This window comes from Petaurus breviceps, unplaced genomic scaffold (genome assembly GCF_028583685.1).
Source record: "Petaurus breviceps papuanus isolate PSGF00001 unplaced genomic scaffold, PetGlider_PUasm1.0 185, whole genome shotgun sequence".
Lineage (NCBI taxonomy): Eukaryota > Metazoa > Chordata > Mammalia > Diprotodontia > Petauridae > Petaurus > Petaurus breviceps.
Window position 1 is genome coordinate 15,562,896 of NW_027185797.1, and position 26,578 is coordinate 15,589,473.

Sequence of the window (26,578 nt, forward strand, 5' to 3'; positions counted from 1 at the left end):
GGAAGTTGGGACAAGAACTTGCTAACACCATTTTCCAAAAGTGGAAGGGGCTGCCCATGGAAGGAGTGATTTTCCCCTCAAAGGAAATCTTTAAGGATGTCATTGAAGTGGCTTCTTTTCTTGGTGTGAATTAGATAGACTGGCAGCTGAGACTTCTTCCAACTCTGAGGGCCTCAATGCCCCTGCTCAAGTCAGAATTCATCTTTTCCCACTTACTTGTTTAGTCATTTTTTATTCCTGTCACACTCTCCATGACCCCATTTGAGGTTTTCTTGGCAGAGATACTAGGGCGGTTTGTCATTTCCTTCTCCAGCTCATTTTACAGATAAGGAAACTGAGGGAAACAGGGTTAAGTGGCTTGTCCAGGGTCACACAGCTAGTAAGCATCTAAGGCCAGATTTGAACTTAGGAAGATGAATCATCGTGATTCCAGACCAAGTGCTTCCACAGAAGCATAAAGAAGGATAAACTTGCATTAATTCAATGTGATGCTCTTAATAAAACTCATGATTTGTCCTGTGTTGTAAGAACATCATTTAAATCAAGGAGATAGTTCTGTGGGAACCAAATTTGCACAGTGACTAAAACTCAAGTGACACCAATAAGCATCTATTAAACATTTACTGTGTACTGGTCACCATTATAAACTGAGCACTGGGTCGAGATTTTACTTTTCACTCATCAGCCAATCAAATATTGAATAATCAATTGGTGATCTTCATTGGGAATACAACTCCAAGCTACAGATATAAACCGAAGACAGCCCCTGCCCTCACGGAGCTTACATTCTACTACCCTAGGACCATGATGTTACATGTGCAGATAATAGCAGCTCACTCTCATAGAGCTCCTGAAGGGTCGCAAGCACTTGCCATTCCTTACACCCCAACCCCCCAAGCTGGTCTTCATGAAAACTCTGTGAGGTAGATGGTGTTGTTCCCACTTTGTAGAAGCATAGATGAGGGCATGCAGCTATGGAAACATTTCAAGGGGAACTGGAACCCAAACCCTCCTGACTTGAAGTTGAACCTTCTATCCACTCTAGACTGCTTCCTGTAGTCCTACCTATTGGGTCCAGGTGTATGGCTACTCTGATTTTCCACCCCCAAAATTAAGTGATAAGTCCTTTCACACTGATACATCATTTTCCTCAAAAATCAGTTTTTAAAAGCTTGAATATGTTTAAAAACAAAAGTAGTTCAAGCTTTGTGTGCTGGTAAAAATAAATAAATAACATTCTAGACTGAAAGAAAGAACAAAATAAAATAAATGGGCTCTTTCAAAGACAGAGAGAGAGAGAGAGAGAGAGAGAGAGAGAGAGAGAGATCAGTGATAGATGATAATCCGAAGCTCTACTTGGTTTGAACTCCAAGGAACAGGCTGCCCCTCATAAGATAAATAGATCACCTGAAATCTCTTCATCCTGGTTTTAACTAATTGGATCTTCAACACCTGCCCATGTCCCTGAGCCTCTGCTCTCCTCTGATTGAAGGGCTGGAGGGTCACAGCTTTCCTTAGTAGAGGGCACTGGGCTTTCCTCACTCTCCATTTTTTATCTGCCACTCTGCTCGGTTTGAACTCCAAGGAGCAGGATGCCCACAGACCAGGTACTCCCTCGTGTGCCTCCCCCCATACCTTTCCAGCATTTTGTGTATGTGTGGTCTTCCCTCCTTGGATGGTAAGCTCTGTGAGTGCAAGAATTGTCTTTCTTTTATTTATATCCCCTGTGCTTAGTATAGTACTGAGAGATGGAGATAAAGGGGTTCACAGGAGGTAAAATGACTAATTTCACCTAGCACATGATAAGGACTTAATGTTTATCTAATTTTAAAATTTTTAAGTGCTTACTATATGCAATGGATAAAGTGTTCAATTTGGATTCAAGGAGATCTGTGCTCAAATCCTGCTTCTCATATCCTACTGTGTGATAAGGCCAAAGATCCTAGGTATTAGGGCAGTAACTCACTATTCAACAAAAACTGTTGGGAAAATGGGAAAATAGTCTGGCAGAGGCTCAGTATAGATCAGCATCTCACACTGTACCCCAAGATAAGTCCAAATGGGGGCAGGATTGAGGGATGACATCATGAGCAAATTAGTGGGACATGGAAGAAATTACCTATCAAATCTATGGATAGAAGGAATATGCATGATGAAACAAGAGAGAGAGTCACAGGAGACAAAATGGATTTAGATTACATAAAATTAAAAATGTTACATACCAAAAAAACCCACTGCAGCTAAAAATCCAAAGCAGGAAACTGAGGGGAAAAATTTGCATCAAGTTTATCCAATAAAGGTTTTGTTTCTAAGATATATAAAGAACTGAGTCAAATTTACAAGAAAAAGAGCCATTTCCAATTGATAAACAGTCAAAGGATACGAACAGGTAGTTTTCAGAGGAAGAAATCCAAGCCATGAACAGTCATGTGAAAGAACTGCTTTAAATCAGTAATAATTGGAGAAATGCACATTAAAACAACTGATGTTCCACCTCTCACCCATCAGATTGGCTAAAATGATGGGGGGGAAAAAGAAAGAAAGAAAATGACCAATGCTGGCGGGGATTTGGGGATGTACATTCACTGTTGATAGAGCTGAGGATTAGTCCAACCATTCTGGAAAGCAGTTTGGAACTATACCCCGAAAGCTGTACATACCCTTTGACCCACTGATACCACTACTAGGTCTATGCCCCAAAGAAAGAGGAAAAGAGCCCATGTATAACAAAAATATTGGTAGCAGCTCTTTTCATGGTGGCAAAGAATGGGAAGCAGAGAGATGCCCATTAATTGGGGAATGAGTAATCAAGCTATGCTATATAAATGTGATGAAATGCTATTGTACTATAAGAAATGATGAAGGAGATGATTTCAGAAAAACCTGAGAAGACTTATATGAACTGATACAAAATAAGATGAGTACAACCAGGAGAACAATGTATATATTATTTGCAATATTGTAAAGATAGTTAACTGTCAAAGACTCATTAACTCTGACCAACACAATGACCAACCACAATTCCAGTGGATTCATGGTGGAACACACCGCCCACCTCCAGACAGGGCTGTTGCACTCATTGCTGGTTAAAACATGTTTTCTTCTCTTTCTTTCTTTTTGGATGTAGCTAATGTGGTCCGTTGTTTTGTATGACTATACATATTTGTAATGGTTTCTTCTTTTCTGTTTTCTCAATGAGTGGGGGAGAGAGAGGGAAAGAAATCAGAACTAAAAATAAAATAAAATTGAATTTTAAAAATAAAATGCCAAATTATACATGTACATACACATGCATTCTGCTTTGACATTTAATAGCTCTGTGACTTTGCGATGTTGGTAAAGTCACTACAACTCTCAATATCATCGGTAAAATAGAAATAATAAAAGCACTTCCTCATTGCTACAGAGATCAAAGCACATTGCCAATCTTTAAGTGCTATATAGATGCTACCTATTATCATTATTGTTATTCAATTTCGGTAGCTTCCTAAGATCAAATACAGTCTTCGCTGGTATTTACAGTCATTAACAACCTGGCTCACTTATCTTTCCAGACTTATTTTACATTGTTCCCCTTCCCACACTCTTCAGTCCAGCCAAATTGACCTTCTTGTGATTCCTCACAGAGGACATTTCTTCTTTGGTCTCTGTGCTTTGTCCATGCTATCCCTCTTGCTTAGAATAAGCCCCTTCCTAATATCTACCTACTTAGAATCCCCATTTTTCTGCAAGGCTTAAATCAAGTTCAGTCTCCTATATGCAGCCCCTCCTGACACCCCCAGCTACTAGAGCCTTCCCCCTAATTACTTTAAGTTGAAGAGAGGGTCTTTGATCATTCCCCTCCCTTGCCCAGAAAACCCATAATATAATTACAAGGTATTAATGGGGTGTTAAACTCACTGTAAAAATGTGGCCACATTTGTTGATTCCCTTTATGAAGTGTGAGCATCTTTCTCTGATGGAATTAAAGGAAGCAATTTCATTAGACAAGTAACAATGAGAATTTTAAATAATGAAGCCCTGGGCAAGATTGGAATTTAGGTAAATGCAGGTTTGGAGTAGCTTGTAGAAGACACCTCTGGGAACTGGGGAAAGAAGCTTTCTCTCTCACCTCTATCCATCATCAACCACGTCAACCTGAAGTTTATTTACCTACTTGGGAGATACCCTAGGCAGCAGTTAGAGGTACAAAAAGAGTTTAAGGACAAATGAGTGAGCAGAGAAAACTACACACCCACCAGAGAGGCCTGAATACCAAGAGAAGGTCACCTGAGGGAGGAAGCAGTTTCAAGAGGTAGAGAAGAAAGCTAATGAGCTGTGTGTTCAAGAGAGACTTTGCCCAGGAAAGGAAGACTTGGGACACAGAGAAGCCTGCCTAAGGAAAAGCAGGGCTCTTAGACCCTACAGGTCTAGATTTCTGAGTTACCTTGGCACATTTATCCTTCTTAAAAAAATGACTTTTTCACTTTTCACACAAATAAAGTCAGATCTAAACAACTGGAAAAATATTAATTGTTCATGGGTAAGCTGAGCCAATGTAACAAAAATGACAATTCTACCTAAATTAATATATTCAAGTATCATACGAATCAAACTATCAAAAAATTATTTTATAGAAATAGAAAAAAATAACAAATTCTTCTGTAAGAACACAAGATCAAGGATATCAAAGAAATCAATGAAAAAAATGCAAAAGAAGGTAGTCTAGCCCATCCCAGATCTCAGACTGTATTATACCATGGTCATCATCAGAGCAATCTGGTACTGGCTAAGAAATGCAGTGGTGGATCAATAGAATAGATAAAGTACAAATTACATTATAGTAAATGACCATAGTAATCTAGTACGGGGCTTCTTAAACTTTTTCCACTCGTGACCCCTTTTCACATTTTGGCAGTATTTGTTGGTGTTTGGCCTAAGGACATGCACAGTGCAAAGTTCGAATGCTTGGTGTTCAGAACCAAGACTTCAGTGAAGTCACATGATGCAACATGGACAAGAGCTACCAGAAACACCTCAAATTCACTACACATTTGATGTCTGGTCCTTGAGCGTTTAGAAACCTTTTTTACTGTTGCCAAATTTTTTCTTCTTTTGGGGGGGGGGAGGCAGGGCAATTGGGGTTAAGTGACTTGCCCAAGGTCACATGGCTAGTAAGTGTTAAGTATCTGAGGTCAAATTTGCACTCAGGTCCTCCTGACTCCAGGGCTAGTGTTCTATTCACTGCGCCAACTAGCGGCCCTATGTTGCCAATTTTTTTGCACTCATTTTAAGAAGTGCTGAATTAGAATGTAATAAACCTAAAGATCTAAGCTTTTGGAACAGAAGCTCATTAGCTGACAAAATTGCTGAAAAAACTGGAAAACAGCATGGCAGAAAGTAGGTATGCATCAATGTCTCACACTGTGTACCAAGATAAGGTCAAAATGGTACATGAATTATACCTAAAGGGTGATACCACAATCAAGAGAGCATGGAATAGTTTAAATCTGTCAGATTTATGGATAAGGGAAGAATTTAGGACCAAAGAAGACATAGAGAACCTTAAAAAGTGTAAAATAGATCATTTTTGTTATATAAATTTAAAAGGTTTTGCACAAACAAAATGAATGCAACTAAAATTATAAGAAAGGCAGAAAACAGGGAGGGGGAGGAATTTGCAATAAATATCTCTGATAAATGCCTCATTTCTCAAATATATAGAGAACTGAGTTAAATTTATAAAAAACACGTCATTCCCCAACTGATAAATGGTCAAAGGATATGAACAGACAGTTTACAGAAAAAGAAATCAAAGCTAGCTATAGTCATATGAAAAAGTGCTCTAAATCACTATTGATCAGAGAAATGCAAATTAAAACAACTCTGAGGTACTACCCCATACCTATCAGAGTGGCTAATATGACCAAAAAAATAAAATGTTGGATGTTGGAGGGGTTGTGGGAAAACTGGGACACTAATGCACTTTTGGTAGGAGTTGTGAACTGATACAAGCATTCTGGAGAGCAATTTGGAACTATGCCTAAAGGGCTATAAAACTATGTTTATCCTTAGATCCAGCAATATCCAGCTAGGTCTATATCCCAAAGACATCCAAAACGAGGGAAAAGGACTTATTTGTACAAAGTATTTACAGCAGTTCTTTTTGTGATAGCTAAGAATTGGTAATTAAAGAGACGTCCATCAATTGGGGAATGACTAGATAATCTGTGGTTTATGGTTGTAATGGGATGTTATTGTGCTCTAGGAAATGACAAACAGGATGATTTCAGAAAAACCTAAAAAGACTTACATGAACTGATACATAGTGAAGTGAACAGAATGAGGAGAATATTGTAAACGCAATATTGTTAAAAAGTTCAATGAAGAGCTGTGAATGACTTAGCTACTCTCAGCAATAGAATGATCCAAGAAACAGTCCCAAAAAATGAATGATGAAGCATACTATGTGTCTCCAGAGAAAGGACTGATATTGAACGAATGCAGGCTAATGCATGCTAGTTTTCACTTTATTTCTTTTTTTCTTTTATTTGAATCTTTATGTATAAAATGACTAATATGGAAATGTTTTACATATTTGCACATGTATAACCTATATCTGATTGCTTACCATGTCAGGCAGGGGAGAGGGGAGGGAGAGAGGGATAGATTTTGGAACTCAAAACTTTAAATAAAAATATTTTTTTAATTGGAAAAGAAAAGAAAAAAAATGATTTCTTTTACATGCATTTATAATCTATCCTTTCTACCACCCCAACATTGTACAATAATAGCAAAATGCAAACAATAAATAAAACACTCCTTATAAACATGTGAAATACAGCAAAACAAATTCTCATGTTGGCCATGCCCAAAAATGTCTATTTCTGCATTTTTAATCTATTCCCTGTCTGCCAGGAGATAAAGATGATACCAAAGATGAAAGCTGTGGTGATTAGCTGGACATTAAGAGGAAACTAGTGAGCAGGGAAAGGCGATAAATTTTTTTCTGGATGGGTCAAGTGTCAGAAATGAGATCTGAATTTCAGGCTCCCTGAATCTGATACTTGTCATGTTTCTTCTCAACAACTCACATTTACAGAGTGCTTTAACTTCTGCAGAGCAATTTATATATAATCTCACCTGCACCTCACAATAACCCTGGGAGACAGGCAGTAGCTATTATTAGTCCTTTTTACAGATGGGGAAACTGAGGTTCAGAGAGGTTAAGTAATTTGCCCAGTCACACTGCCAGTAGTATCTGAGACAGGATTCAAACCCAGGTCTTCCTAACTGGATGCCTATGGTAAACTAGACAGATGCCTACCACAAGCATGTGATGACTTCTCCCAGTGGAATGAGAAGACTGAAAACCATTTGTTCTATTGGCCATTAAGGCAGGTTCTGTGGAGTGCTTAGAGTTTGGTCAGGCATCCAAGACACCAGGTCTTGTTTCCGTTGCCTTCCAGGTCATTGCTTGTTGCCCAGACTTTTGTCTTGCCCCTGGATTCCAGTGATTCTGGAGGATAGAGTGGAGCTGACAACTTTGTCCAGTTTGCCTCACTGTGAATCCAGTTCCCAAGGAAATCGAGATGTACTCATCATGACATCATTGGTTCTCTTCAAAAACCAAGGAGAGACAGCAACATAACATGACATGGTACCTTTGAAATTGGTATCTGAACAGGGTATGTAAGACAGTAAATCAAAGAAATGCCCCTGGTTCATTTACCTTCCTTAAAGACTTAAAGCCTGGAAAAATCAGCCGACTACAAGTTAAAACCCAAAGTCGAAATAATGGTAACATGAGTGGCACATGCAATGTGCGTTCTCATGTTGGCCAAAAATGCAATAAGAACATTTCATCCTCACACCAGCTTTCAACGTTGTGAGCATCTTTAATTCCTCTGGGAATGAAGTAAATATTATCATCTCCTGGGAAGAAACAGCAAGTGAAGAAAGGTGGCTGGTGTTTAATGTTCTAGGAAACTGCAAATTCAGCAAATCAGAGGTGGAGATTTAAGATTCCTTGTGGCTGAGGCTATGCTATGGGGACGTTTCAAGACCTTGATTGTCCACAGCTGATGTATCTTTGTAGATAAAAGGTGCCCCAGGTTAGAAAAACTGATAACCCCAGGAAGGGTGATGAAAAACAAGACTGAAAGACATTATGGGTAGAGTATTGACCTTGCATCCACACAGTGGAGTGGAAGGAAGTCAAACAATGGTTTCATTCCTTTCTGGAGGGCTCTCATTTCAGTTTACTCCTCCAGATGTGGGGAAATTACCATGGAACATGCTTGCTCAGGCAGCACTTGTACTAAAATTGGAACATTACAGATATCAGCACAGCCCTGGGCAAGGGTAACACATAAATTCAAGAAGTTTTCTGTATTTTTTTCATCTCAATTGTGGAAAGAACCTGACTTTTTTTATTATATAACAAATATGAGAAATTATTAGGGATAAGAGATAAATCTTTGATTACTTTAGAATTTAAAAAACTATGTACAACAAAAATTAGGACTTAAGAAAATGACAGAACGGAAAATTATGACAGATTTAAAATGTATAAGGATCTATTAAAAGCTTACAAAGGCCATACCCAGTCCACAATGGATAGTCAAAGGATATGAAGAAACCATTTTCCACAAAGGAAAAAAATTGTTAATAATTGATTGAAAATAAATACACCACTACTAATAATTAAAGTGATGAAAGCTAAAACAACTTTGAGGTAGCAAGTCACACCCATCAAATTGGCAAAGATAATTTAAGGCAAAACATCCCAAATTTGGATATTGGAGTAGGCCCATGCATGTGCAAGGCCATGGACTTGTAAGATCACATGGTATTTTTGGAGAGCAACCTTGTAGGTCCCAATTAAAATTACAGAAATAGTTTTTCCCTTTGGTTCAATAATTCTGTTGTTAGACATAAGCCCTGAAAGTGTTATGGAAAATAGAAAAATAACTATCAGTTTCTAAATTTTTATAATAGTATTATTTATAATTTAAAAAAAATAAAATCTTGGGGGTCACTTAAGTATACAACTGCAAATCGATCAATTTGGTATATGATTATAATGGAATTTAATTCAATTTAAACCAACAAGTGTGAGGAGTATGAAATATCTGGGAAGTAGGGGCAGCTAGGGGGCGCAGTGAGTAAAGCGCCAGTCCTGGAGTCAGGAGGACCTAAGTTCAGTACCGGCCTCAGACACTTAACACCCACACAAAAAAAAACTAGCCATGGGCAAGTTACTTAACCCCAATTACTCTCAAAAAGGCAAAAAAAAAAAAAAAAGAAATATTTGGGAAGACATGAATGAATGAGTGAGTGAGTGAGTGAAAAGCTAATCATTTACTTTTGTAAGCACTGGGGTAACAAATACAAAAAGAAAGAATGTGTGGCTTTTTGAGGTGACTAGATGGTGCAGTGGTTAGAGCTCTTAGGGGACTTAGAGCCAGAAAGACTGTAGTTTAAATACAGCCTTAGACATTTACAAGCTGTGTGACCCTGGGCAAGTCTCTTAACTTACCTACCTCAGTTTTCTCAACTACGGATAGTATCTGTCTCCTAGGGTCATGAGCATAAAATCAGATGATCTCTATGAAGTACTCAGCACATGGCCTGGCAAAAAATAAACACTGAATACATTCTTGTTTTCTTCCTCAAGAAACTTCCATTCTAATGGGAGAGATGGCAAATATAGAATTGTGAAAAAATGCAAAGCAAAAAATAAAATAAGTATGAAAAGAATAAACTACATGCCGCCTATAGTTATAGAAGACATAAAGTAAGAGTGAATGGACAAAATCCAGATGGAAATTAGAGGAAATGACTGAAAATTTATGATATTTTGTGCTTGAAAACAAGTCCATTTGAATTTAAATGGTTACTAAGCAAGTTTAGTGAGTTGCATTGCTTTTCAACATTAAGATGATGACATATACTTTTGGGATTTGGGGGGCTTCGGAAATAGCTCTGGCATGACCTCTGTAACTTCCTCCTCCCTTTCCTTCCCATGTAGAAGCTTTTCCTTCCTCCTCTTACAATCATGGGATTTTGAGCTGTTAGGAACCTTGGAGAGATCCCCTAGTGCAACCACCTTATTTTACAGAGTTGGAAACTGAGGCTCAGAGGTCTACAGGTAGCAGTGGTAGAATTTGAACCCAGGTTCAAACAACTCCAGTGATCTTCACATTCTAGCCCCTTTTCAACCACAAACCCTCCCCCACCTTCCCAAAGAATCCCATTTCCTTTTCTTGGTTTCTCAAGGCCTGAGTTACGCAAAGGGTAGAGACAAAGGTCAGAGTTCTTTCCTTTGGAGACCTGCTGGTCATTACCTGCTCATTTTTTTTTCTTAAGGTCATAAAGAGACATCAAGTCTATAATCACAGAGTCTGGGCAGGCAAGACGAAATGGGATTTAGTGAATGATTAGGACACTTAATCTGATGACTTCCCTTTTCCTGGAGGCCAGCTCTTTTCAGAGAAATGGTGGTGGAGGCAATTATCTGGGCCATTCATTCATTCAAACAAATAGTTCCCCCCCCCCCCACCTATTGGAAGTATTGCCCAGTGGTTTCCTGAGGAGTGTTAAATTACAGGATTATAGAATCTCCTAATTAGAAAGAACCTCAAAGGTGACCTGGCCTAATCCATCCCTGAGCACCCAAGTGATCTCCCAGCCTTTACTCATGGTCCTCTAGTGAGGGGGCACCCCTTCCTTCCCCTGACAGCCCCATTCTACAGTGGAATGGCTAATTTAGGATGCCTGCCTTCTGCTGACTTCTGCATGATCTCTGAAGGATTTTATAATCAGAGAGGGCAGGAACATAGGAGTCCCTATGTTCTCCTAGAGGGATATAATAGGTACATGCCCACGTAGTGTTCCAGATTGTCCTCACATAGAGGCAAGAAAGGAAATAAATGACAGCCCAGCCCAGTCTCTCATCTACTAGCTCCTAACCCTTTTCAGAGGCTAATCCAAAATCTGAACTACAATGTCATCAATGCAATGCAAACCAATCCAACAAACATTTACTGAGTGTCTAATATGTGGCAGGCTCTGTGCTCAGCATTGGCAATACAAAAACACACTCCTGCATTCAAGGCACTAACCTACAGGGTAGTGGTTCCCAACATTCTTTTTTTTTTTGCTTTTTGGAGGGGGGAAGTCAGGGCAGTTGGGGTTAAGTGACTTGCCCAAGGTCACACAACTAGTATGTATTAAGTGTCAGAGGCCAGATTTGAACTCAGGTCCTCCAGACTTCACTGCACCACCTAGCTGCCCTAGTTCCCAACATTCTTATTCCATGAATCCCTTTCAATAAAAAGGGTAATTTAATATGCTACTCACAATATTCTTTTAAATTTATTCATTAAATGCTTACAATAACTACTATAATAATTTTTGCCCCAAAAGCATCCAATTAAAAGGTATATTATGTGCATAATTACATAAAATTTTATCATACCTATAGTTACAAAAACTAAACACAAAATTGTAAAATTTGAGTCCTAAAGTAATTACAAATATTTATATAATAAATTCTGTAAGAATTAAAGGAAGTAATCTAGCAAGACCTCATGCTATTATCTGCAAAACTTAATATTATATTTATTTTACAAATTTAGTTAAAGATAAATATCTTTTTTAATGAAATAAATTACTACTTGGAAGATGTTCAATATACTATAATACCAGAATGGGAAAGGCAACAAGCATTAATAAAACACTGTAATGGGAATGTAAATTTAAAGATCTTCCCTGCTCCTAGGCTAAAGTGCACCTGGAGCCTGGGATGGGAGGCTTGTTTTTCAGTAGATACTTCTGAATTGGCCAGTGAGTCAATAAGGTTGTTACATTCTCTGAGCCAGGAGAAGGCTATATAAGCCCTGATGTGTAGCTTTGTTTTGGGGCTCACTTTGAGAAGTGTTCTGTGATTTGATCAGATGAAACTCTGGGAAGCCATTGTCCAGAGCCCCCCGGCTTTGAAACCCAGATGTTGATTTGGTATGGATGTAATGGTTGCACAGTTTGGAAAACTGTGTACTTGATCTGTTTTTGTCTTGATAATTCTGTCTGTATATTCTGAAGTTCGGGGTGCTGACCTTTTTCCCCTGAACTAGGTAAATGATACATATTTGACTGATTAAAGTAAGCTTGTTAACCCATTTTGAGTTGCTTTCCTTTAACAAAGCAGATCTAAGAACCTGTGTTGGCAGCGACCCTGGGGATGCTTGGGGTGCTTGCTGCTACAAATACCTACTATATGGGAAGCATATGCTAAGTGACCTACAAATAGTATCTTTATTCCATCCTTACAAGAACCCTGTGAGGTAGGTGTTATTATTATCCCCGTTTTACAGTTAAGGAAACAAAAACTGAGAGTGGTTTAGTGACTTGCCCAGGGTCACATAGGTAGGAAGTATCTAAAGTTGGTTTTGAACTCAAGTCTTCCTGACTCCAGGCTCAGTACTTTGTACCACTGCACCTAGCCATTTCCTAATTATCGTATATAAACTTAGTTTCAGTATTGACTTTTTTGCTTAAACAAAGGTTTGCAATATTTGGGTCAGAACCAGACAAACACTTAAAACTTAAATCTAGCTCTGCATCAAATTTATTTCTGTATTTTTTTAAAAGCAATTGGGGTTAAGTAACTTGCTCAAGGTTACACATAAGTATCTGAGGCCGGAACCGATCCCAAGTCACCTGTCTCTGGGACCAGCACTCTTACTCACTCTGTCACCTGGCCACCCCTATTTCTGTATTTTTATTTAAAAGAAAAAGTGAAAAACAAAAATAAAACAAAAATGATTGCTCAAACAAATCTGTGATGGAAAATGGTAGGCAAATGTTACAGGCTCTCTTGCAGAGAGATGGAAATTCACTTTTTAGTTTTTAGCCACTCAGTTAATGAAAATGAATATTATAAATATAATATATAATAACTATACATATAATATATAACCATAAACATAATATATAGATAAATATAAAATATTTACTTTTCTGCTGGCTAATGTGTTGTATTAAATGATAAATGTTCTTAAAGTTCAGTTGCATAGATTCCTTCATTTTAAACATGTTTATTAATAAACTAACCTTTGTAAAGAAAGATTCTCTTCAAAAGTCTCTTCTCTTCTACCACTAGCACACTGGATACATTCTCCCAGAAACTCTGCTGAATGACTGACCAGTGCTGCAAGCCAGAATATTGGAAAATCTGCCAGACAAAGAAGAGTAAAATAAGTGAAGTTAAGTTTAAATTGAAAAATAGCTTTAATACTTCAATGAGAGGCAAAATGAGGTTTATTTCTGTTGAATGTTTGTGATAATCTGATGGTTTCAAGATGGCAATGTAACAAGTATGCTCAGAAACCATGATTTTCAAACAGCCTGGCATTTGCATTGCCAGAACACAAACATTTACAACTTCTTGATCACATGATTACACTGCTAACAAGATACAGGTAAACAGAGCAGAAGAAGGGAGCCATTCTGGTACATTAAACAGATATGAAGGAGGGTCTACACATACACCTGAGCATCTTTGGCAGTCAGTTTTCACTCAAATATTGAACCCATTTGGAGGTTTGAAAACAATTTGATGACAGATTAAGAAACTGCAAGAACACATTGTGCTCAGTCTGAAGCACTCAGAGTTTGATGTAGTTGCTGTATGAATACCTAAATTGTTGTGTACATGATTATGAAAGTTTCAGATTGCTGCTGAAATAAATCTTTAATGCTTTGAATTTGCACATGCTTGTTATCACAGAGGATTTTTTTTTTGATATGGTTGGACAACTATTTGACGCTTAACATACCATCAAAGAATTTTGATCATGAACCCTTAATTGCAAACCTCCAAGGTATTTGTGAACCACTAAATGGGAACCAATATACTAGGGAGATAGGTTAGAATGAGGTATACAAGATATGCAACCTTTACACAGAGAAATAACTATAATATCATCTGAGAATGGAGAGATCACTAAAAAATCAAGAAGATTTGAAAATGATTCATGGAAGAGGTAGCACCTGAGATAAACTTTTTTGTTGTCATTGTTGTTTTATGCATTTTAATTAAATCTCAATGTTGTCTGTGGACTTAGAACATATTTTTTTTAAATCAAGTATATAAAAATTTGTTGGGAATAAAAAAGAATTCACATAAATGTGCTGCTATTAGTAATAGGGCACTAAAATTCCAAAATATTTTCCCCACAATCTGTTAGTTTACCTGAGATAAACCTTGAAGAAGGCTTAGAATCCTAAGAGGAATAGAATAGAGTGAGAATGGAATGTATTCTTAGGCAAACAAGGACAGAAGCCTGAGATGGAGTGTCCAGTTTAGAAAGTAGCAAGGAGGTCAGTTGGGCTGGAATGTGGAGTGTGTGAAGGGGGATGATACAAAATAAATCTGGAAAGAGAGCCTAGACTGTGTAGGGATTTGAATGTCAAGTTGAAGAGTTTGCTTTTTGTCCTGGGAGTAATAAGGGGCCGAAAATTCTTGATCAGGGAAATGTGGTCAGACTTGTGCCTAGAAGGCATTGTAATAGTCCCTGAAGATATTAGTGCTTTGTCTCATGACTTTCCCCTGAAAAACTTTAGTCCTGTAGTCATCTTACTCAGTTTTATTAGGCATGTTCATAAAGACTTTTTGACTTGTAAAGTCAGAGTGAAAAATGATGGTGTTTTTGCATAGATGTAAATATATGGCTTACATACTGGTGTCTATTTTGTTTCATTCTTAAAATGATTTTTTTCTATGAAATGTGACCAATTATATCCTCCTTACTTACAGTCAACTTGTATACACAGGAAATAGAATTTATTTCGTTTCTACCTCTAAAAAAAGAAAAAAGGAAACTCAACTCTGACCCTTGTATAAAGTAGATATAAAATGTCACCTGTTCATAGAAGAAAGAATCAGAATTTGCTAGGTAATCAGGTATCATTGTCATAACATTTATTGAATTAAGACAATCATGTCTCAGATTTATAGGTCACATCTCTTCCGAGAACTCTGCATATTTTCCTATAGATAATCCCATGTGTTATAGAACCCCTGTCAAGTAAGGTAGGGCAGGCACCACAGTTCCCATGCAATAAAACCTGTATGTAAATCCTCAACCTGTCTCTTCAGCCCATTGAGAATATGATGTAACCCTGCAGGGCATTCCCTTTATACAGTCAAAAAAAGAGTTGTCTGATCATTTTCCCAAGGAGCTCTTTCATCCATGCTGTGTGACACCATTTGAAACCCCGACCGTCCCTGTGTATTCAAGGAGAGCAGCTTTGAAGAGACAATTTCTTAGCCTTTTATCTTTATCTGGAAATCAGTTTCATAGTTGGTGTATGATAAATGTTTGAATATTTTAAATGGCCAAAGGAATAAGAAAACCTTAGCATTAACAAGGGTCTTCTCTTATCTACTGTCCTCACATGAAAGGTGTAACAATAGCTGTCTCTGACAGGTAATGAACACTGTACTGATGGAGAAACTCATTGACTCTTGGTCATCAAAGAGTATTTGTTCAGGGCCAACTGAAGTAGTCCTATAAGGTCACTTCCTTCTGAGGAACACAGCATCAGGTGGTAGTGAGAACTGCATTTGTATTCTGAGGATGGCCTGGCTTGACATCTCACTTATCCCATTTGCTACAAATCACTTAACCTCACTGGGCCTCAGTTTCTTCATCTGTAAAATGGCCTGGGGATGATTAAATGACTTCTGAGATCTCTTCCAGACCTAAATCTACAATCCTGTGACCTATGAATGGCTGTTGTAGCTGCAGAAAGGAGAGGAAAGAGATGGGCTAGCTGTATGCAAGTAACTGAAGTATGCAACTGTCCTGGACAAGAGGAATCAGGCTTCTTCTGCTGACTCCCAAAGGGCAAAGCCAAGACTGACAGGTGGAGCTAACAAAAGAAACAATTTAGGCTTGCTGTTGGGAAAAATCTTCCTAAAGATGAGAACTGTGCCGATGTGGAAGGGGCAGCGAGCTCCACTTTTTTGGGGTCCTCCAGCAGAAGCTACATAATTACCTATCATAACTGTTGTCAGAGGGATTCCTTTTCAGATGGGAGGTAAACTTGATGCCTGCTGACATCCCTTCTGATTCTCTCTAATTTTGTGATTCTGTGAATGGCTAATATTATAGCTGTTCTTGCTGCTGCCCAATCCTTAATATTTTTTTTTTAAAAGAGAAGGGAGGGGGCCGCTAGGTGGCACAGTGAACAGGGCACTGGCCCTGGAGTCAGGAGGACCTCAAATCCAGCCTCAGACATTTACTAGCCATGTGACCTCGGGCAAGTCACTTAACCCCAATTGCCCTGCCTTCCCCCCTCCAAAAAGCAAAAAAGAAAAAGAAAGAAAGAAGGGAAGGAAGGAAAGAAGGAAGAAAAGAAGGAAAGAAAATCTGGAAAGAAAAGAGAATGTATCTGACCTCAGACACTTAACACTTACTATCTGTGACCTTGGGCAAGTCACTTAACCCTAATTGCCCTGCCCTCCCCTCTCCAAAAAAAAAAAGCATAAGAAAAGAGAATGTAACCCTTATATATAATAGATGCAAATGAGCTTTCTTCAGTGTTTTTCAGGGGGAAACAAATGTCCTCTATATAACTGTTGCATTTCCTCATTTTGGAGCCAGAGACTTGGTGTCAGGAAATCCTGTGTTCAAACCCTGCTTCTGATTCTTACTAGCAATGTGACCTCACACAGGTCATGTTATCTCTCTGAGCCTCATTTTCCTCATCTGTCAAAGAGGGGAAATAAAGCCCACAGTTCCTATATCACAGGGCCCTTATGAGACCCAAGGGAGAGACTCTTTTGACCTTAAAGCGCTGTATAAATGCTAACTGTCATTATTATTTCATTTTTAGAAAAGGGAGATCTATTTGCCATGTTCAAAGTCTACATCTCTGAAATCTCACTGAGGGAACCTGGCATGCTGAGTAAATGTTGCCAGATCCCTCCAGTACTTTCTCCCCTCAGATACCACTTCCTTTAACTCATGTTTGCTCAACCACATTTCTAAATAGGCTTTGCCCATACTGTGTACAGATCACTGTCTTTGGTCTGAATCCTTATTCTAAGGTTATATTAGAGAGTTTGGTGGAGAATAAGAAGAATAGCTCCCAATGAGATACCACTTTGAGGTTTGCAAAAAAGTTTTCCTCCCAACAAACCTATGAAATAGTTTGTGAAGTCTTCTTATCCCCATTTTGCAGATGAGGAGAGTGAGACTTAGAGAAGTTAAAAGAGTGTCCAGGATCACATAGCCCCCAGCAAGTGCTGGAGATGGGATTTTAACCCAAGCCAAGTCCTGGGCTCAGCTGCATGGAACCAATTCTATTATTATTAATTATCACCATCATTATCATTATTAACATTTCATTCTCATAACGCATAGAGAGCTAGTTTCAAAGACAGACTTCAATTTAGTCTGACCTGAGCAATCCTCTTGATGCTTTAGGCAGCTTTCTGAAACTAAGTTGTAGAGGTGACACCTTAAGAGGTTGTTCCCCTGGGGCAGCTAGGTGGCACAGTGAATAGAGCACTGGCCCTGGAGTCAGGAAGACCTGAGTTCAAATGTGACCTCAGACACTTGACACACTAGCCCTGTAACCCTGAGCAAGTCATTTAACCCCAATTGCCCTGCCCTCCCCCCTCCAAAAAAAAAGGAGAGAGTTCCCTAAGCCTTTGAAATCCCAGCTCAGCCCAGTTCCTCTTCCCTTTTGTTCTCCCTAGCTCATCTTTCTCCACAAGGTTCAGGTAGAAGGAGTCCTGCGACCAAGGGCTATCCTGTATATTCTACAAGCTTACACAAATAAAGTCATTGGTTTTTTGTTTGTTTGCCTTTTTGTTTTGTTTGCCAAATGAAAGTATGAGGATGTAAGCTCATCCTCTATGGGCTTGCCACAAGCTCCTCAGCACCACTAGCAATCAGTGGGACAAGAGGGATGGTGATCACCTGCTTTCACATCACTGATCTCTTTGGCCAGGTTTCTATAGTGGGAAAAGGTGGGGGCTCCATGTAGGTTCAAAATTATGAGGAGTTTGTATTTCAACATCTATTATGTTGTTGAAGTTTTTAATGGATCAATGTTATGTCTGGGTGAGTGGGGAAACAGTTCAGTCTGCAATAATGATCTCTTTCCAGCACGGTTTATTGGTACAATCATCTGGGATGTTTTGAGGTATGTATCTGAAGTGTGAAGACTTGTCTTCTGGCAGTCCAAGAAGGATAGTGTAAATATAGCCACCAAATCACATCTTGCTCCATAGTCATTCTTGCTAAATGCTTACAGCCAACACTAATGTGGTTCACAGCTTCTATTATTTCCTTGCATCAACTACATTGATGACTAAGTTCTGTGTCCTTGAGGATACCCTTCTGCTATTTATGTTGCAAATGTCTGGGTCCAGAATTGCCATTTTCAACCCCTCCATTTCCACAAACAAATCTGCACGACTCAGCCTTTGTCCAATGTTTCTTTGTTGACATATTGCTGGCTAAGTTCCTATGGAGGGTGTCAATGGAGGGTCTCTTGGATCTTAGCCATTGTATGGGCTCTATCTGCAGGCAAATCCCATTTGGTTGCATTTCACAAGTCAAATGGAAAGGATATGTTAGCAGCCTTTACTATCAAATGAACAAATGGATGGATGAGCAAAAAAGTATCCATTAATTGTTTACAGTGTGGCAAGAACTGGGCTATGTACAGGGGCTACAAATAGAAAACTGAGTATAGAAATGATTATACTCCCTTTTTAATTTGGAAGGGAAACTGTACTTGGTTCTGTGTGTAATTCTGGTTAGATACCACAAGATGATGGGGAAGATGGGAATAAATGCTTCTTAGGTGCCCACTATGTGATGGAGACTATGCTAAATACTTTACAACTATTACCTCTTTCATCCTCATAACCTACTAGGAGACCAGTGCTTTTATCATTCTGGTTTTACAGTCACGGAAACTGAAACAGTCAGCAGGTAAGTGATTTTCCTAGGCCCAAATTGCTAGTAAGTGTCTGAGGCTGGATTTGAACTCACTTCTTCCTGACTCCAAGCTCAGTGTTCTATCCACTGCACTTTCTAGCTGCCTTCTGAATACATTTAAAGCTAGGCAAAACCATAATGGACTTTAAAATGTCCCCCTCTGAAATGCCGTGTTTTATATCAGTTGTTTTTGACATTATTGTGTTAATGGCATTTTTTAAGCAACCTCAAATACTGTAGTGTTCCCACTATTTCTGAGCCATGAGTGCAGAACTGAGTCAAAGTCTTTGCAATAATCAGCAAAAGCAGTGTGAATGTCATTGCACTCTAGACAGCTTACTTAGTAATTATTGAATCAATATTAAGTTCTTTAAACCACTGGGATGTCAATATCGACTTCTAGTCAATATATTGTTTTCACAAAAGTGTGTTTATGTGTATATAGACATATACAGTATACATACATATAAATTATACACACACACACATATATATATATATGATATCTATGTGATATAAGCTGTAAATGATTTGTACAAAGTATATAAATACATTATTGGCCCATACCGAATTGGTCACGGGTGTTACATATTCATAATAGATATGTGATGCCTGTTAAGAAGGGTGGGATGGGGCAGCTAGGTGGCACAGTGAATAGAGCACTGGCCCAGGAGTCAGGAGAACCTGAGTTCAAATCCGGCCTCAGACACTTAACACTTACTAGCTGTGTGACCTTGGGCAAGTCACTTAACCCCAATTGCCCTGCCTTCCCCCTGCAAAAAAAGGAAAGAAGGAAGGAAGGTAGGTAGGTGGGATCATTCCTGCTTCTGAGAAGGTGGTAAAGTGCTTTGCCATGACTTACTGTGATGCATTTGAGCCAATAATTATGGATTTTGTGTGGTTCTGCTACTTTCTAGTTTTGCAGAGAAGCTAGTTGCAGTCACATCCCTTAATCTAACTTGTCTGTCTTTCATCACATTAGCAGTGTGAAGATTTTCTCTTTCTTGTTTCATCTAATGTGTTGTTAGACTTCTCATGAACAAATAGAAGGCCAGAAATTTCTACATGATCTTTTTGGGAGGTTCTTTCACCTTTAATTTCTTTATTTCTCCCTCCTTTGCAGTAAAATTTGTGACTGATATTGAAATACTTATCTCGTTTGCTACACCATTCTGACTCCTTGCAGCACCTTAACATTTTGGCTTTTGCCTTCAATAATTGTTTTTCTAATTATTTATTATACATTTGTATTATTATTCATTCTTTCCATCTCCATCAACCTCTGTGCCTTTTGAAGCTGGGATTCATCCCTCTTTAGTTATCTCTTCTGAATCAAAGTTTAGAGATGTTTCTCCCCACCCCCACATTCGTCATTTTGCTTCCAGTGGTCCCATCCCATCAAATGCCATCCTCTCTACCTCTATAAATTCCCTCAGATTTCAAAGTTCAATATAAATGCCCCTACTTTCATAGAGCCTTTGCAAATTACTATTGTCTTCTTAATTTGAAGTGAGTACTTACTCTCTGCAACTCTTATTTGCTAAGTAACTAGATGTTGTATTATTGTTTCTTTTTTATGTATTTCCAATAATAATTTTAAAGTAATAGTTAATGTTTCTATAATGCTCTAAAGTTGGCGGAGTACTTTTCTTCATAACAAACTTGAGCGGTAGGCAAATAAGGAAACTGAGGCTGAGAAAGCTTTAGTGCCTTGCCCAATGTCACACAGCTAATACATATTTGAGGCAGGATTCAAAGGTGGATCTCCTCACTCTGAGTCCTGGCTTCTATTCATTACACAAAGCTGTCTTTCACCTTGTTTTTAGACCAATCAGTTTGTAAATTTTTTGAAAGAAGGAACTGCATTTTATGTCTCTGTATCTTTCACAATGGTCCTGGTATATTGCATGTAGTAGATGTTCAATAAATGCTTGTCCCCTGCCTAAGCATCCTTCTAGCCTTTAGGCTCTCAAGGGGGTGGGAATCTATACAAAGTCGCTTCATCATATTGATTCTTAGATGTATACGATGAAAAATAAAATTGTTCACACAGAAATATCCTATTCTGGTAGTTCATTCACTCTGATGGTTTTATTAAATTTCTAATATGAAGTATTTGTATTCTTTATCTGTTCTGTGTATGGACAACCAATTCTTGATCAACCGATGGAGAAAAGTAGGGTTGTAAGGATAATTGAAATCAACAGACCATTGCCTGAACCCAAGAAGACACTGTGGCAAAGTCAAATGAATGAGCATTAATTAAGCACTTACTATGTCCCCGTCACTGTACTAAGTTCTGGGAACACAAGGAAACCAGGCTTTCATTGAATATTGATCCTGCTACTTAACACTTGTGATAAGGTATCCCCTTATCACAATCCCCATCCCCTTTGGCCTTGATTTGCTCACCTGTAAGATGGAAGAACAAACCACTCCAGTATCTTTGCCAAGAAAACCTATGGAGTCACAGAGAGACTGAAACAACTCAACAACAATGAGAGGGAAGAGTCGGATCTATCTCCATATATGCAAATCTCCAGGAGATAATTTGGACCTCTTCACCCATAAAGCCTCCTCTCAAAGCTTCTGGCAGGAAACAAAAATGGGATGTGAGTTTCACAGTCTCATCTTTCCTTCTCTTCTGCAGGATGTGGCCACATCTGATGAGATGCACAGAAATGTTCTGCTCTACTCTGGTGTTGTTCAGAGGTTGGGGAAAAGCAGGGTCCTGACATAGAGTCAATTAGCAGGGAGTCAGAAGTCCAGGTGGGCACTGCCATGGTGTACCCACTATCTTGGCTTCCAGGTGTCAGAAACTATTCCAGACCCTACAGACTGCTGAGGACCACCAGTTCTCTGGATAGCCACACCACATCTGACCTCTTCCCTCTTTCAATCTGGGGAGGAGATTTGGCAACAAATAAGTACCCAATACTAGTACCGTAATTAAGAAAACTTTGGCACTATATTTTTATAACTGTCTTTAATTGTGGGGTACAAAATATGAAATGAAAACAGCAAAACATTCCTCAAAGGAACCTGCGGTACTTCACCCAAATGGAAAAGAAAGAGGAAGTGACCTACTCTAATATCCAAATGAAAGAGGTAGGAAGCACTGTGACCATTAGCTATTCCCATATCAGTGGTTAAGACTGTGGACATAAGGCTGATCCTTAAGCACCTTGTCCTCCTCTAACTAGGAATAAGATCTATTCAATCTCTCAGGCTCTGCAACAACCCTCCCTCACTTACTGGCATGCCCCTTCTTTCCCAGCATACCTATGGACTATGTCTCAAAGGGTAATTATCTTAGTCAGCACGTTAATTAGATTAGATAGAAGCACAGTAAAGGTGGGAGTATTAGCTGCTGGCCACAAATATATGTAACAGAACATTCCATTCAGTCCCAAATCCGACTCTTCCCAAGTACTCCATTTAGGCTGAAATCTGTCTCTTTCCTCCTCCTCCCAACCACAGTGTAGCATACAAGAGGAATTAATCTGAGCGCTGTGGACTATCTCCCCTGTAAAAAGGAGCTAGGAATAGGCAGTTCATTCAACGTGCCAAGTTGAATGTTTTTAATGGTTTTCAGCTCACAGGTGAACAAGGTCCACTCAATGCTCTAGGATACTGGGAAACTCAACTCCAAGACTTGAAACTTTTGTTATTTCAAGCTGTCACTAAAGATCCGGGCATTGAAACAAGGATGGTTCAATCACCCCAGTGATTTACATCCATGTGGCACTGGCTAGCTCTCAGAAATCTCAAACCCTGGCAGCATCAGGGGAACAGGTGATGTCACTGTTGGCTTTGTGTCTCTCTAAGAGCTTTTCTTCCATAAGGTAGCTAAAGAAGAGGATAGAGTTTGACACTTGGAGTCAGGAAGACCTTGGAGTTGCAACCCAGCCTCAATTATTAATCTCTGTGACTTAAGGCAATTCAAACTCTTCTGGGACATAGTTTTCTCATTTGTAAAAATGGTGATTGGACTGGATGACCTCCAAAGTCCCATTCAGATCTTAAGCTATGATCTTTTGAGGAGCCACTTCTGAATTTCAGATTTCAGAAAGTAGCCATAATATCTTTTTGACTATATTTACCCATCATTTCATCAAGTGTTAGCAATCGATCACAGCTGGTTAGGGTTACATCTTGGTCCTATGTTAGACACAAAATTCATGATATCACTTTAGCAGACTGTGTCAAACTCTCATTGCCATCTCTCAGTCTGGGCTGAATCAGTCATGTGTTTGTATAGAGAGGGTGTGGGACCACTCCCCAGCTTTCAGGAGGCACTAAGGGGAAAGGTATTGGTGAGCTTCCCTTGGATGTGAATGACGGACTTTGCAGGGTGACTGTGGTCCAGGATGCATAGCCCAAGTTTGAATATTGGAGGGTCAGACTCAGAGATTTGAAGATGGAAGGGACCTTGGGGGCCTACAAGTCCAATCCTCTCATTTTACAGATGAGGAAACAGATTCAGTTTCAGTGCCTAGGATCACACAGCTAGTAAGTGTCTGAGGCTGGATTTGAACTCATGAAGATGAGTCTTACTGACTCCAGATCCAGTGCTCAATACACTATGGCATCCCCTGGTCCATCTGTTATGTGGGAATATCATTAACTAATCTTTCATTTCAGGCAGATGGTTCAGTGAATAGAACTTGGAAGTCTTGGAATAGTACTTGGAAGTCAAGGAGACCTGAGTCAGGTGTCAGATCCAGCCACAGAGACTAGCTGTGTGACCCTGAGCAAGTCACTTAACCTCTGTCTGCCTTGATTTCCCATCTGTGAAATAGGAATAATAACAGCACCTGCCTCATAGGATTGTTGTATCAAATAAGGTAACACTAATAAAGGGACTTGCAAAACTTAAAGCGCTAGATGAATGCCAGATGTTATCAAGCTCTGCCAGCTGCTCCTTCAGTGATTGGTTCAGAATCTCCCCTGGTTCTTTCTCACTTTTTCCCCCTCTTTCTGAGATATCCCCTTCCTTTCTCTCTCTGACTCATCCCTCACCCACATCTTCCTCATACCTTCCTAAGGTACTACCCAGAGACCACAGTCTTTCCCGCTCTCCATCCCCCTGCCAACAGAACCTTCTACTTCCTGGCAGGCAGCCTGTCACCCCTTACAAATTTATGGCCCCAAAACAACTGCATTTAAATAGAGCTTGTAGCATTTCAAACCAAAGGGACTGATGCCTGTGATTAGTCAATCAACAAACAGTTGTTGAAGGCCTTCTGTTGTCACTGTGTTTGGTGCAAAACCACAGCCCTTCCCCTGGAGGAGTTTACAGTTTATTGGGGGGACTAGATAGATACAAACAAACAAATCAGTTACACCATAAGGCCAGGGAAGTTCTAGACTGGACTTCTGCCACTGGTCCTTGACAAAAGCCCTTTATCTTTCATTGTAGTAAAGAAGATAGGGGTCTGGGGAAGGAGGGAACAGAGCTGACATCAAAGGTTCCTGCCATCTCTGAGACTCCATTATTCTATGAGTGCTATGGCCGGTAAATGCGCTACAAATCCCAATATTAATCATTGGCAAGTTTGCTAGATACTTCATGTAAGAAAAACTGACATTTGGTTATCACTGAGTGACCTGCAAGGTGTTTTGCATACATTATCTCCTCTCTAGTCCCCCATCACCAATAGCTTATTTGACATTTCATATTGAATGACCCATAGTCTTCTCAAACTCAACATGTCCGAGATAGAGCCTGTTTTCTTCTCCCCAAAACCTTCTTCTCTTTTGACTTCCATGTTACTCACACCAACATTCTCCCAATCCCTCAGGCTCACATCCTTGGTGCCATCTTTCCCTCCTCTCTCACACTCAGTTGCCAAATCTTACGATTTTCTGCATTCTCTGCATTTCTCATTTATATCCCACACCTGCTACCCAGATACAATCCATCATCACCTCTTCACTCAGCTATTGCAATGCCCTTCTGGTGGGTCCCCCACAATTCCCATCCATTCTCCACTCAGATGCCAAAATTCTCTTTCCTAAGGCATAGATCTGTCCCGGTCGCTTTCCAACTCAATAAATTCCAATGGTTTCCAATTACCTCAAAGATCCAACTTATACTCTTTTGTTTGGCATTTAAAGCTCTTCACAACTGGGGCCCTTTCTATCTTTCCATTCTTGCACATTCCTCCCTTCCTTGGCCTCTTTGGCCCAGTCGTACTGGCTGATGTGGCCAGGGAATATAAGGGTTGGATGTGAGGAAGGGGAGCAGACCAGGCTTTGGGGACAGCTGGTACAAGGGCACCAGGATGGAGATGGAGTGTTGTATGGCAGAACAGCCAACAGGGCCATGTAGTTAGACTGTAGAGTGCCTGGTGGGGAGTAGTTTATCAGGAGCTGTTTCAGCACCTGGTGCTTCCAGATCATTGGAGGAGTGAAAGAGAGCAGGGAATGGGAACCAATAGGCAGAGTACCAGGGAATGCAGGGAGGTCTGCTGAGGAAAGTATATGATTAGAAGATTCGAGGTTTTGGCCTCATCTTTAACTGGCAGGTAGGGCTGGGGGAGGGTAAAAGCAGGAGCTGAGCCCCTCTGTTCAGATGTGAGGCTGAAATGAATGGAGATGTCTGGCCAAAGATGAAGCCAATTATCTCTTCAGTAAAAAACATCTGGCTGGCACCAAGAATAGAATGCTGGTCATAGAGTCAGGAAGGCCCAAGTTCAAATTCTGCTTCAGATACTAGCTGAGTGACTCTGTGCAAGTCCCTTCACCTCAGTTTCCTGGTCTGTAAAATGGGGGTGGTAATAAGAGCCCCTGGCTCCCAGGGCTGTTATGAGGCCCAACTGAGATGACCTATGTGGAGTACTTTGCAAACCTTAAAGTGCTAATTATTATTATTAAAAAGGTTAAGAATAGAAAGTTGTTACTGGTCTGGGCTGTGAATTTCAGTCCCTTGGCTCCTCCCCCAGCACTTGCCTGTCATGGGAGGCACTGGGCTATAGAGTAGAAAGAACAAGGAATTTGGAGCCAGAGAGTCTTCATTCAAATCCTGGCTCTGACACTTGCTTACTGTGTGACCTTGGATGAGTCACTTCCTGGGTCTCAGTTTACTCCTTTGTAAAATGAAGACCTCTTGGGTCCCTTCCAGTTCCATGATCTTACATGTTCATGTAAGTCTTTAAAGCAGGACTGTAAAGTTCACTTGATCTCTGGTGCCAGTGTGTGAGCCAGACTGCTCTCTGGACAGATTTGCAAAGAAACTGTCATGGCCCAGGCACCAGGGTTTGCCACACGCACAAACATGGACACTTGCACTGGGGAGCACAATTGGCTACCAGATGTGCTGTGCTGTTGTCAAAGGGAAAACTCAGTTTTTAAAAGTATCCTAAAGGCTTCACAAAACTGAGCTTGATTTTTTTCTTCCTTAGCTTGAAATTACAGGGTTAGGAAGGAGCCGATGGCTCTCATTCTCTCTTGTACCCTCTCTCCGCTTTCAACATTTCCCCTCTCGTCTCTTCTCTCTCTCTTCTCCACCCTCTTTTTTCTCTTTCCCCCTCTTCTCTTCCTCTCTCTTCTCTGCTTTTCTCTCCTCACCT

At 39.7% G+C, this 26,578-nt stretch overlaps 1 protein-coding gene, 1 long non-coding RNA gene and 1 other non-coding gene across 7 annotated transcripts in view; 2 read left to right on the forward strand and 1 right to left on the reverse strand.

Moving 5' to 3' along the window:
• RPL15 (ribosomal protein L15) overlaps positions 1–26,578 on the forward strand; it is a 431,201-nt gene that overhangs the window by 151,069 nt on the left and 253,554 nt on the right. The gene's annotated exons all lie outside the window — the stretch shown is intronic.
• Positions 1–26,578, reverse strand: part of LOC138161689 (uncharacterized) — a 185,685-nt gene that overhangs the window by 17,224 nt on the left and 141,883 nt on the right. For all 4 annotated transcript variants that reach the window (XR_011168436.1, XR_011168439.1, XR_011168438.1 and 1 more), the window contains one exon: positions 13,096–13,216. This is a non-coding gene — a long non-coding RNA (uncharacterized lncRNA). The remainder of the gene's footprint in view (positions 1–13,095; positions 13,217–26,578) is intronic.
• Positions 8,276–8,378, forward strand: LOC138162001 (U6 spliceosomal RNA). Its single transcript, XR_011168511.1, has one exon. It is a non-coding gene; the product is annotated as a U6 spliceosomal RNA (small nuclear RNA).